Source organism: Dendropsophus ebraccatus, chromosome 14 (genome assembly GCF_027789765.1).
Source record: "Dendropsophus ebraccatus isolate aDenEbr1 chromosome 14, aDenEbr1.pat, whole genome shotgun sequence".
NCBI lineage: Eukaryota > Metazoa > Chordata > Amphibia > Anura > Hylidae > Dendropsophus > Dendropsophus ebraccatus.
This window is the reverse complement of record NC_091467.1, coordinates 55,268,372-55,281,602: the sequence shown is the minus strand read 5'-3', so window position 1 is coordinate 55,281,602 and position 13,231 is coordinate 55,268,372. Positions and strand designations below refer to the sequence as shown.

At 50.2% G+C, this 13,231-nt stretch overlaps 1 pseudogene; it reads right to left on the bottom strand.

Annotated features, from left to right (window-relative positions):
• Positions 1–1,179: 1,179 nt before the first annotated feature.
• LOC138771882 (zinc finger CCHC domain-containing protein 3-like) lies at positions 1,180–1,935 on the bottom strand (annotated as a pseudogene).
• Between the last annotated feature and the right edge of the window lie 11,296 nt (positions 1,936–13,231).

Here is a 13,231-nt window from a genome sequence, read left to right as displayed (position 1 = left end):
CCAAGGATTCTATAACACAAACAAAAAGGAGAGGTGAAAGAGGGCAGCCTTGTCTGACCCCAGAAAGAACCGGAAAGGGGTCAGTCTTCCAGCTGTTCACCAGTACCCTGCTGAAAATATTAAAATACATAACGTTAACAAAACGACAAAACATATCACCAAATCCTAACCTACGCAGTGCCCTGCCCATGAACTCGTGAGAGACCCGGTTGAAAACCTTCTCCTGATCAAGGCTGACCAGGGCCGCATGGGCACGGCGGCTTTGGATGTAATGGACCGTGTCCCTCACTAGGGCAAGGCTGTCTGCGATCCTGCGGCCGGGAATGCCACTGGTCTTGATCCAGATGGATGACCTGACCGATGACCTTCTTCAGCCGGTTGGCCAGCACCTTAGCGAGGATCTTGTAGTCAACGTGACGTGACGCCAATTTTTCAAGTCGCATCTCTCCCCCTTATACAAGATCGTGATCATGCCCTCCCTCCACGACTGAGGCATTGTGCCCTCCACCACCATCTCCTCGTACAGCTCCAAAAGTTCCGGGCAAATGAGATCCCCCAGCGCTACATAGAGCTCCGCTGGGAGACCATCACCAGCAAAGCACAATTCAGCTTCCAAGAGCCTGGGCCAGATGGGAAACCATGGCCCAGAACCCCTTGAAACAGAATGGCCCTATTGTCAGAGAAGAAGCAGGGAACCATAGAGTGCCTAGCCTGCCTGACTGCTCGAGAGGCAAAGACAAAGTCAATCCGAGAACGGAGCGAGCCATCGGGGCGGCTCCATGTATAATTAACAGAGTCGTTCCTGATGGACCCAACAACGTCCTGCAAGGATGCTTCGGTTACCATCTCGATGAGCAGTTTGGATGTGACATCCAACTTGGCAGATGTCCCAGAACTGGGACATCGACAATCTTCTTCTTGGAGGTCTCAGCCGACGGGCTGTCCCTCCCTTTTCTCTTTACTCCAACAAGGGCCGCTGGGGAAGAAAGAGGGGGATAATCCTCCATGAAGGGAACCACGGCAGCTGGAGGAAGGGTTAGTGCTGCCGGGTTGGGGAAGTGGGGCGAGGGAGGGGAACAGGGGACCCACTGAGGCAATGGGATAGGAGGGGAGGGATTCCTCAGTGGGGGTGGGAGGGGGAAAGGGCAGGGGTGGGGGAAGGTTTAGGGGCCTTCGTCCTTACCCTCCTTCTTTTCCTCGGGCTTCTGTGTTGCTTGGGCTGTGGCTGGCCGGAGCTTTAGCAACAACGGATGCCCACGTTCTCTTTTCCCTCTGGAGGCAGGCCCTGTAGCTGTGGTCCGCCAGGCCGCAGAGGTTACAGGTCTTTGCCTTCGGACAGTCCTTGGTCCCCATGCCCTGGCACCCAGCAGACTCTGCAGGAGTCTTCGCTGCAGTCCTTCGCCTGATGACCCTTCTTGCTGCATCTCCTGCAGATCTGCGGCATATCCGGGTAATAGATGAAGCCTGGAGCATCACCCAGAGAGAGAGAGCCTGAAGCAGGTGCTGGAAACCATCGTCCGATGACTCATCCCTGTTGAGTCTCATGACCACCAACCACTTGCCAGTCCAGAATCCAAGGCTGCTCAGGATCTTGGAGGGTTCCTTGACCATTGTGCAGTACCTTCTGAGGAATGTGGCAATGTCCTTGCCTGGGATGTACGCGTTAGGGATTGAAACAGTCACCCGCCTCATCTCCCTTTTAATTAAGCAGTTGCTTACAAAGCGAGAAAAAGGGGATTCGGGCCTCACTGCCTTTTCCGCCTCCCAGTACCTCCTGCAGGTGTTGAAGAAGGCAAAAGTCACATAAAAGATCCTAGTGAAGAGGAAAATGCTGAGGGTTTCAGCCTTGGAGAAACCCTGGTCCGAGACCGTCTTCTTAGCGAACACATCCTCAGACATGTCCGGCTCTTTACCATCCAACTTCTTCAGTCGCATGGCCTCGTCTGCTTCTTCAGGGTTCGGCGTCATCCTTCTCTGGGTTCAGGGGCATCTTCGTCGACAGGCGGAATGGAAGTGGTTCTCCAGTCAAACAGTCAGGCACAGGACAATCGAGCATCAGGCCGAGAGGAGGGTTTACTCTCGTTCCTGGGGAATAGCCCTACACCCAATAGCTGCAGTGAACTTAAGATGAATTTAATCGCCGATACTTAAAGGCTGAGTGCAGGGGGTACCCCAGGACCTAAGCCGTCAAGGCAGTTCAGTAAGAATAGTTTTTTTTTTTTTTTTTAAACCATTCAGATTGGTTAAAAGCGAAAAAAAAGCAGAATCTGCTTTAATCTTTAGTCGTTACTCCAACCGTCTCATCATCATGGTCATTTTTTAATTAATCCAAACAAGAAACACACAACACCCCACAAAAAAAAACAACAAATATATCTCTTATTTATAAATCACCATAAAACTCCACTTCTTGAATTTCCACACCCCTTCTGCATACAGGTCACCACCATGCTTCCTGTCCCAAAGATATACTACATAAATCCTTGATAATATTAGCCTAATACACTCATTTACTGTCATAAGCTTTCTCCTGAACACACACAAGTTTCGTGCATCCCACAAACTCTCCATCACACATGCCAAAATCAACCATTTCACTCACACCTTTACCTTACCACAAGCACCCATCCCAAACATTGCCACTCCCCAATCAATAAGTCACTCCAGCTAGCTCTCTACACAAACCTCCTATCCCTTTCCATACATCATAAGCAAAATCGCAATCCCACATCACATGCCTTACAGACTCACTAGATCCACAACCATCTCTCGGACACACCTCATAACTTATCAATTTACGCCTCTTCTGCACTTGCCTTACAGGTAAAATGTCATGCAACGCCATCCATACTACATAATGCTGCCTATTAGACATACCATTTACCTTCATTTTCTTCCGCTCTCAAACCACCTATATTACACACCAACTCATTCGCATCTATCCTCTTCATCACTTTCTTACCCTTGAAATCGTTCACCGGCACACCTAAAAGATCAAAATCAATGACAAATTTCTCCACCTTCATATACCACACCGGACATTTAAAAGCAACAGGCACTCTTGCATCTCTTTCTGCCCACTTTAGTCCATACAACATCCATCCCGCCATATACCGCACCATACATCCTGCCTTGTTCCCCCTACCCAGCAACGCAATCATGACTTTAATATAGCTCAATCCCAAAAACACCTGAAAATTTGTAAATCCCAATTCTCCATTCTCACATGACTTATACACATACTCTCTCTTCAATTTCTCCATTCTGCTACCCCACAAAAAAGTAAAACACAATTTCTCTGCTTTTTTAATATTTTTAAAGGAAAAAGGTAACACATTCGCACAAAAAAGTAAAACAGGCAACACAATCGCTTTTATGATCAACACCTTCCCCACTAAAGTCAACTCGCGCATCTTCCAAAAATTCAACTTACGTTCGATCCTTTTCCCACACTCTTCCCAACTTTCGTTCCCTTTCAAATCATCATTAAAACAAATTCACAGGATTTTAACCGCCCCCACTTCACATTTCACACTGTCCATTCTAACATTCTTGTCCCTAAAACATTTAAAGACACACTTATCCCAATTCACCTTAAATGCAGACGCTCCACAGAAAAAATCTATAAACAATTTTGCCCTATTCATGCTAGCCATATTATCACTCACTACCACAATATCATCCATATATCCCAAAACCTTTACACTCTTACCCACGCTCCCCGGAATCAACAGACCTCTCATCATTTTATCTTTTCTAACACTGCACAACAAAGGCTCAATCACACTCACAAACAAAATCGGGGACATAGGGCATCCCTGCCTGACCCCCGACCTTACTCTCACTTTACTACTCAAAACACCATTCACCAAAAATTCACTTGTTACATCTGCATACAAACTTTTTACAACATCCACAAATCCTTTGGGAAAGTCCATTTTTTACAACACCCTAAACGAAAAAACCATGCGAAACCCTATCAAACGCTTTCTCAAAATCCACAGCCAAAACCATACACTTCTGCCTTCTATCCATACAATCCCCAAACGTCCCTCAGCAAGAACAAATTATCAGTCATACTTCTACCTGGAATCGCACATATCTGATCCTCACCAATCACCTGATCAATCACCTCCCTCATACGCCCGGACCCAATCTTACTAAACACTTTATAATCCGTATTCAACAAAGTTATAGGCCTCCCATTTCCCAGACTCTTCTTATCACCTTTCTTATAAATCAACACAACCACACCTTCCTTCATTGACTCACTCAAAACGCCATTTTCCCACATATACTGGCACACTTTAACCAAATCCATTCCCACAACATCCCATGCTTTTACATAAAATTCAATCGGTAATCCATCCTTCCCAGGCGTCTTATTTTTCCTAGCACTCATCACTGCACTTCCTAGCACTTCCTTATTTTTCCTAGCACTCATCTCAGCACATCCTCTCCAACCACACAATTTCCATCCCTATTAATCACCACAACCATATCATTCATCTTCCCACACACCTTTTTAAAGAAAAAAAAATCATACATTTCTCATTTATTTCCAAATACTCCAATTTCAACCTATAAATAATTTCCTTCCCTTTCTTTTCAATCTTTCATTTCTTTCCTTGCATCCTCCAACAAATCACTAACATCCACACCAATCATACTTAACTTATGTAACCAATTCATCCTAACATTCAATTCTTTATATTTATTTCTGGCCATGGCAGCTTTTTTTATAGCCCCATCTCTTAAAAAATTTTTTAACATTCCCTTTCATCCAATCCCACCATTCCAATATACATACAAAATCTTTCTTTCTAGCATTCCACTTCTCATATGCACATTTAAATTCCCCCATAATCCTCCCATCCTCCAGCAAACTCCAGCAAAATATTTAACTTCCATACAATCCTTTCGCATCCCATTCCAAACAAGCTCTCAGAAAACAAAACTGCATGCTGGGAAAAACTCACACACTTTACATTTCTAGTAAAAAAAAAAAAAAGTTGTCTATCCTTGACTCCAAAATGGTGGGAATTCTACTTGGAAAGAACAAACATATTTTTTCTAGCAGTTTTACCCTATTCTCCTTTTGTGTCGAACAATATACATTACACACCCTCACCCTCACACCCTTATACTCCACCACCGCTATGATACACCTCCCCACCTCCACCACAGTGAAACTTACAAGTTTTATATCCCTCCTCCCCAACAAAATCCCTACACCGTCATTTTTATTTACATTGGAACCCGACCAAACACATTGTCCATGCGGCCAGTCTTGGTCCCTTACAGGTTCACTAATGCCACATTCCTGAAGACAATAAATATCCGCTCCTAGACCCTTAATAGAGTCCAGGACGGCAGCTCTCCTGGACTTTGATCTTATCTGTCGCACATTCAGGGATAAGACATTAATCCTAATGAAGCCTAATGAAAAGGCCGAGGTCCCGACTTTGTCTAAATAAGGCGAGTCAGACGGAATGGCGAAAACGGGATACACACACTCACGCCCTGGGCTCACACCTCCATCACTCATTGTAGGGGACTGTGCAACTCTTGCCCTCCTACGTGCCACATCCACGGCCTCCTCCAAGGGCCTTGAGACAGAAAAATCTCCTTGCTCTCCACTGGCCTCCTGTTCCATGGAACCTTCAGACCACGAGAGGGCGGGAGTTTCAGGGGCAGTACCCCCAATCTCCCCTTCACCCTGCACATGAGGAAGTTCTTCCTCTACCTGGGACACTTCCATTTCAGCTGCCTCATCCACCTCCAACACCTCTGAGCGCAGCCTTCCCAGGGTCACTCTTGGCTCTTTCCAGGAAAACTCTCCACCAGCCACTTCAGCATACAACTTCTTCCTCCGCATGCCGCAATCTTTAAAGGCATGTCCAGCCTTACCACAAACATTGCAGATAATCTGGTAGGTACAATCTCTGGTCACATGGCCCTCTAGGTTACATCTGCCGCACTTGACATCAGCGTCTCTGCAATCCTCCACCACATGACCAAAGACCTTACACAAAAGGCAGGTGCCCCAGGGAAGAACAAATACCCCCTATCTCTGCGAATTGCAAAGTTTAGCGGGGGATACAAGAAGCCTCCAGTATGAGGATCCTCACGGAAAATCACGAAATATTTATATTTCCCAGTCCAAAGCGACTCACTGAGAACTTTGAGAGAAGCTTATGGCCTCACAGTACTTTTTCAGAAACACCTCTATATCTTCTCTTGGGACATGCGGATTGTACATGAACACCACCAACGGTATCTCACCTCTGCTATACAGCACAGTGAAAGCCATCCAAAGCCGGATTATCAGCACACTCTTTCAATCTCCGGTACAACTCGTGACATCAACCCATAGAGGTTAAAACAAGAATAAAATTTTCCCTTCTTAGGGTCTTGCAAGCAGAGAATGTCATCACGTGTTACCTTTAGTTGATCAAACAGAATTTCCCGCACCGTGCTTCAGAGTGAAATGGTCTTCCTTTCCGTCCACAACGTCAATCTTGAAAGCATTCCTGACCCGGGGTTCTCCGGTCCCAGCGTAACATAGAATCACGCCCATGATTGCCTCCTCACCTTCAGCCGCCCCCAGCGGGAGCTAAGCCTCCGATGCCCTCCAGCCAAGAACCAAGCACAGCGGCAACTACACTTGATCTTAGCCAAAAGGCCGAGAAGCAATTTTTTTTGATTGAAAATATCTTTATTACAATCAGTCGTAGTCAAGCATACATAAACTGCGACGCAGCGCAGCCCAATAAATAAGACAATACATACTCAGCGCAATGATACAACGTACAGCACAGGGTCTCTACGCTATACATCATACCACCTGCTACACTAACATTCCCGCATACCTTAACAATCCTATAACAATAAAGCAATACAGACAAGTGATGGGCTAAGGGGGGTGGGAAAGAGGGGGGTAGGGAGGGGAAATCACAGGCTCGAAGCTATTTTGAAGGACAACACAAGGGGAGAGGGGGAAGGAGAGGGGTATCAATCCTCTTCCTCCTGGTCCGATCTGTCCATGATGGAATAGGCTGTGGACCAGCCTGCGGCAGTCCAGAAAGGACATCCTCTCCTTCTTCAAAATGAGGCGGTTCCTGGCAAGCCATATAGCATCCTTAAAACTGTTCATAAGGCGCCAGGCCTCCCGGGTTGCCTCATCACCGAAATTCCCAGGGAACAGGCCGTACAGCACCGCGCAGTGCGTTAGACTGTTCCTGGGCACAGTATCACTGAGTTCAAGTTCCAGGGCGTCCAACAGGCCCTGAGCAAACGGACACTGCCAAAAGAGGTGCAAAGATGTTTCCTCCACGAAGGGGCACCCGGGGGCAGTACCGCGTCTTGCACAGGTTGCGGGCATGCATGAATGACCTCAAAGGCAGTCCCCCCTGAATGGCCATCCAAGACAAGTCCTTGTGCCCGTTGGTCAACTTCGCCGAAGCCACACTAGTCCAAACAGTCTCTGTGGTGGCCGCAGTGAGCCCTGGAACGAGCTCCATAGTGTCCTGTGCACTGATGAGCTTGTGGACAGTTTTTGGCTTGAGTCCCTCCAGCTGGTGTTCCCTCACGAACCTGACGACACCCCCGTAGAACCAGGGAGTGTGCCAGTTGTAAGGGATGGAGCTGTCCCAGCTGTCCCAGCTCAGACCCCTCCAGAGGGGGAGGAGGAACAGGCGAGACCTGGACCTGCCCGCAGAGCCTTTCTTCTGTTGCAGAGTCCTCCGCACACAGTCGCATACAAAGGCTGCCCGCAGCAAGGTAGGGATATCCGGAACAGCTTTTCCGCCCCTTGTGGGATTCCTTGTACATAACGGAGCGCTTCACTCTGTCCATTTTGGAGCCCCAGATGAAACGAAACACGGTCCTGGTGATGGCCCTGCAGACGGTGGCAAGAGGGCCCAAGGCCTGTGCGGTGTATTGGAGCACAGGCAGAACTTCGTTCCTCAGGACCAGTGTTTTACCCTCAATGGTGAGGTGTCTGAGGCTCCAAAGCCCGATCTTCATGTTGACCTTAGCCAATCGCTCTTCCCAGGACTTGAGGGCCGCGCCTTCCTTTTCGAACCATAGTTATAGTTAATACAGTTGAAAAAAGACACATGTCCATCAAGTTCAACCAAGGAGGGGATGGATACAGGGAAAAGGGAGGGATGATAAGTTCTATACATAAGCATTTATATTATTTTGTCTAGCCCTGTTTTGAAGCTCTCTACTGTTGTTGCTGTGACCAGATCCTGTGGTAGACTGTTCCACAGATTCACAGTTCTCATGGTAAAGAAGGCTTGTCGCCTCCAGAGATTGAACCTTTTTTTCTCTAGGCAAAGGCAATGCCCTCTTTGAGGGGGTTTTACCTGGAACATCTTTTCCCCATATTTCTTGTAGGGGCCATTTATATATTTAAATAAGTTATTAATATCTCCCTTTAAACGTCTCTTCTCCAGACTAAACAAATGTAATTCTTTGAATCTCCTCATAACTAAGATGCTCTATTCCCCTTATTAGTTTAGTTGCCCGTCTTTGTACCCTCTCCAGCTCTAGAACATCCTTTTTATGAATCGGGTTCCAAAGGGAGGGCTGTCGTCCTCCTACCCTCCTTCTCCTTCTCCTTGGGCTTCTGCGCTGCTTGGGCTGCGGCCGGCCGCTGGCTGGTCGGAGCTTTGGCAACAACGGATGCCCACGTTCTCTTTTCCCTCTGGGGGCAGGCCCTGTAGCTGTTGTCCGCAAGTCCGCAGAGGTTACAGGTCTTTGCCTTCGGACAGTTCTTGGTCCCATGCCCTGGCACTCGGCAGACTCTGCAAGAGTCTTTGCTGCAGTCATTCGCCTGATGACCCTTCTTGCTGCATCTCCGGCAGATCTGCGGCATATCCGGGTAATAGATAAAGCCTGGAGCGTCACCCAGAGAGAGAGAGCCTGAGGCAGGTGCTGGAAACCGTCGTCCGGTGACTCACGACCACCGACCACTTGCCAGTCCAGAATCCAAGGCTGTTCAGGATCTTGGAGGGTTCCTTGACCACTGTACAGAACCTTGCGAGGAATGTGGCAATGTCCTTGCCTGGGATATACGGGTTGAGGATTGAAACAGTCACCCGCCTCTCCTCCCTTTGGATTAAGCAGTTGCTTACAAAGCGAGAAAAAGGGGATTCGGGCCTCGCTGCCTTCACCTCGCTACCTCCTGCAGGTGTTGAAGGAGGCAAAAGTCACATAGAAGATCCCAGTGAAGAAGAAAATGCTGAGGGTTTCAGCCTTGGAGAAACCCTGGTCCAGGACAATCTTCTTAGCGAACACATCCTCGGACGTGTCCGGCTCTCTACCATCCACCTTCTTCAGTCGCATGGCCACCGTAGTGCGCATCCAGGGCTGCAGTGTAGGGACGTCTGGATCCGCAGCCTTGCTGGTCGTCGGCTGAGCTGGGGCGGCAGAGGCATCCACGACCTGGGCCTCCTGGCTCTTCCTCGCTTCCTTCTTCTGCTGGGTCTTCTTCTTCTCCTGGGCTGAAGAGGCCATCGCTTCTCCTGGTCGAGCTCTTTCCTGGTGGGCGGAGCTATGTAGATCCTCGTCGAAGGGGGCGGAGAGATGCAAATCCTCGTCACCGGCTTCTTCGGGGTTCAGCGTCGTCCTTCTCGGGGTTCCGGGGCGTCTTCGTCAATCGTTCGTCGGCAGGCGGGATCGAAGTGGTTCTCCGGTCAAACCGTCGGGCACAGGACAATCGAGCAGCAGGCCGAGAGGAAGGTTCACTCTCGTTCCTGGGGAATAGCCCTACACCCAATAGCTGCAGTGAGCTTAAGACGAATTAAATCGCCGATGCCCAAAGGCCGAGTGCAGGGGGTACCCCAGGACCTGAGCTGTAGAGTCAAGGCAGTTCAGTAAGAACAGATTTTTTGATTGAAAATATCTTTATTACAATCAGTCGTCGTCAGGCATACATAAACTGTGACGCAGCACAGTTCAATAAATAAGACACTACATACTCAGCACCATGGTACAACATACAGCACAGGCTCCCTACGCTATACATCATACCACCCGCTACACTAACATTCCCGCATACCTTAACCATCCTAAAACAACAAACAATAAAGCAATACAGACAAGTGATGGGGTAAGGGGGGTGGGAAAGAGGGGGGTAGGGAGGGGAAATCACAAGCCCGAAGCTTTATTGAAAGACAAAACAACACAAGGGGAGAGGGGGAAGGAGAGGGGTATCAATCCTCTTCTTCCTGGTCCGATCTGTCCATGATGGAATAGTCTCTGAGCAGGCTGTGGACCAGCCTGCGGCAGTCCAGAAAGGACATCCTCTCCTTCTTCAAAATGAGGCGGTTCCTGGCAAGCCATATAGCGTCCTTAAAACAGTTCATAAGGCGCCAGGCCTCCCGGGTTGCCTCATCGCCGAAATTCCCAGGGAACAGGCCGTACAGCACCGCGCAGTGCGTTAGCCTGTTCCTGGGCACACAGTCGCTGAGTTCAAGTTCCAGGGCGTCCAACAGGCCCTGAGCAAACGGACACTGCCAAAAGAGGTGCAAAGATGTTTCCTCCACGAAGGGGCACCGGGGGCAGTACCGCGTTTTGCACAGGTTGCGGGCATGCATGAATGACCTGAATGGCCATCCAAGACAAGTCCTTGTGCCCGTTGGTCAACTTCGCCGAAGCCACATTAGTCCATACAGTCTCTGCGGTGGCCGCAGTGAGCCCTGGAACGAGCTCCATAGAGTCCTGTGCTCTGATGAGCTTGTGGACAGTTTTTGGCTTCCACAAGTCGGGCTTGAGTCCCTCCAGTTGGTGTTCCCTCACAAACCTGACGACACCCCCGTAGAACCAGGGAGTGTGCCAGTTGTAAGGGATGGAGCTGTCCCACTTGTCCCAGCTCAGACCCCTCCAGAGGGGGGGGGGAGGAACAGGCGAGACATGGACCTGCCCGCAGAGCCATTCTTCTGTTGCAGAGTCCTCCGCACACAGTCACATACAAAGGCTGCCCGCAGCAAGGTAGGGATATCCGGAACACCTTTTCCGCCCTTGCGGGGTTCCTTGTACATCACGGAGCGCTTCACTCTGTCCATTTTGGAGCCCCAGATGAAACGAAACACGGTCCTGGTGATGGCCCTGCAGACGGTGACATGGGGGGGCCAGGCCTGTGCGGTGTACTGGAGCACAGGCAGAACTTCGTTCCTCAGGACCAGTGCTTTGCCCTCAATGGTGAGGTGTCTGAGGCTCCACAGCCCGATCTTTGTGTTGACCTTAGCCAATCGCTCTTCCCAGGACTTGAGGGCCGCGCCTTCCTTTCCGAACCAGACTCCAAGGATCTTGATGAAGTCCGGTTTGATGGTAAACGGGAAGGGGGCGGAGGAAGCCAGGTGCCACTCCCCGAAGAGCATAGCCTCCGACTTCCCGCAGTTGACCTTTGCCCCTGAAGCCTTTCCGAACTTCTCGCAGGTCTGGACGAGTGCAGCCACCGAACGCTGGTCAGCGCAGAAGACGGTCACGTCGTCCATGTACAGCGAGCACTTGACCTCGTGTCGATCGGGTCCGGGTACGGTGATCCCTCTGATCTCTCGGTTCTGCCGTAACGCTCCGCGAAGGATTCTATAACACAAACAAAAAGGAGAGGTGAGAGAGGGCAGCCTTGTCTGACCCCAGAAAGAACCAGAAAGGGGTCAGTCTTCCAGCCGTTCACCAGTACCCTGCTGAAAATATCAAAGTACATAACGTTAACAAAGCGACAAAACATATCACCAAGTCCTAACCTACGCAGTGCCCTGCCCATGAACTCGTGAGAGACCCGGTCGAAAGCCTTCTCCTGATCAAGGCTGACCAGGGCCGCGTGTGCACGGCGGCTTTGGATGTAATGGACCGTGTCCCTCACTAGGGCGAGGCTGTCTGCGATCCTGCGGCCGGGAATGCCACAGGTCTGGTCCAGATGGACGACCTGACCGATGACCTTCTTCAGCCGGTTGGCCAGCACCTTGGCGAGGATCTTGTAGTCCACGTTCAAGAGAGAGATGGGACGCCAATTTTTCAAGTCACATCTCTCCCCCTTCCGCTTATACAAGATCGTGATCATACCCTCCCTCAACGACGGAGGCATTCTGCCCTCCACCACCATCTCCTCGTACCGCTCCAACAGGTCCGGGCAAATGAGATCCCCCAGCGCTACATAGAGCTCCGCTGGGAGACCATCACTGCCCGGGGTCCTGCCAGGCCTAAAGGATTTAGCGGCAGAGAGCAGCTCCCCCACAGTCAAGGGGGCGTCCATGGCCGACGCACCTGCGGGATCAACAACGTTAGTGATACCTGACAGGAACTCGTCGGCCACGTCGGAGTCGGTGGTCTTCGGGGCGTAGAGGCTGCGGTAGAAGCTAGTGACAACCCCCATCACGTCCTCTTTGCCCTTCCGCAAACATCCGGTCTCATCCCGCAGCTCAGTCAGGGGCGTGTGGCCGGCGTGGAGTTTCCTGAAAAAGAACGAGTTACATTTCTCACCCTTCTCCAGGTTCTCCACCTTGGAATGGAAGACGATTCGCTTGGATTCCTCCTCAAAGTGCCTTTGCAAGCTCTTTTTGGTCTCCTCCAGCTCCTCCTTCACGTCCCAGCCGCACCGGAGAAGGTCTTGCAGTGACCGCAGCTCGCGCTGCAGCCTCCTGAAGTCCCTCTTTCTTCCGCACGCCTCTTGAGGACTCTTGGCCTGAAAGAAACTGCGAAATTGAACCTTAACAAATTCCCACCAATCACTAACACGCTCAAACATACATTTCTCATTGCGCCATACGATGTAGGCCTCTCTAAGCTCAACCCAGAACCTCCTCCTGAGCCAGCAGAGCACAATTCAGCTTCCAAGAGCCTGGGCCAGATGGGAAACCATGGCCCAGAACCCCTTGAAACAGAATGGCCCTGTGGTCAGAGAAGAAGCAGGGAACCATAGAGTGCCTAGTCTGCCTGACTGCTCGAGAGGCAAACACAAAGTCAATCCGAGAACGGAGCGAGCCATCGGGGCGGCTCCATGTATAATTAACAGAGCCGTTCCCGATGGACCCAACAACGTCCTGCAAGGATGCTTCAGTCACCATCTAGATGAGCAGTTTGGATGTGACATCCAACTTGGCAGATGTCCCAGAACTGCGTCCGTCCGCTTCAATGGGGCAGTTGAAGTCCCCACCCAACACTACAGCCCTGGTGGTTGCGAGCTGGGCCCGCAGGGCCTGGAATAGTTCCAGACGCG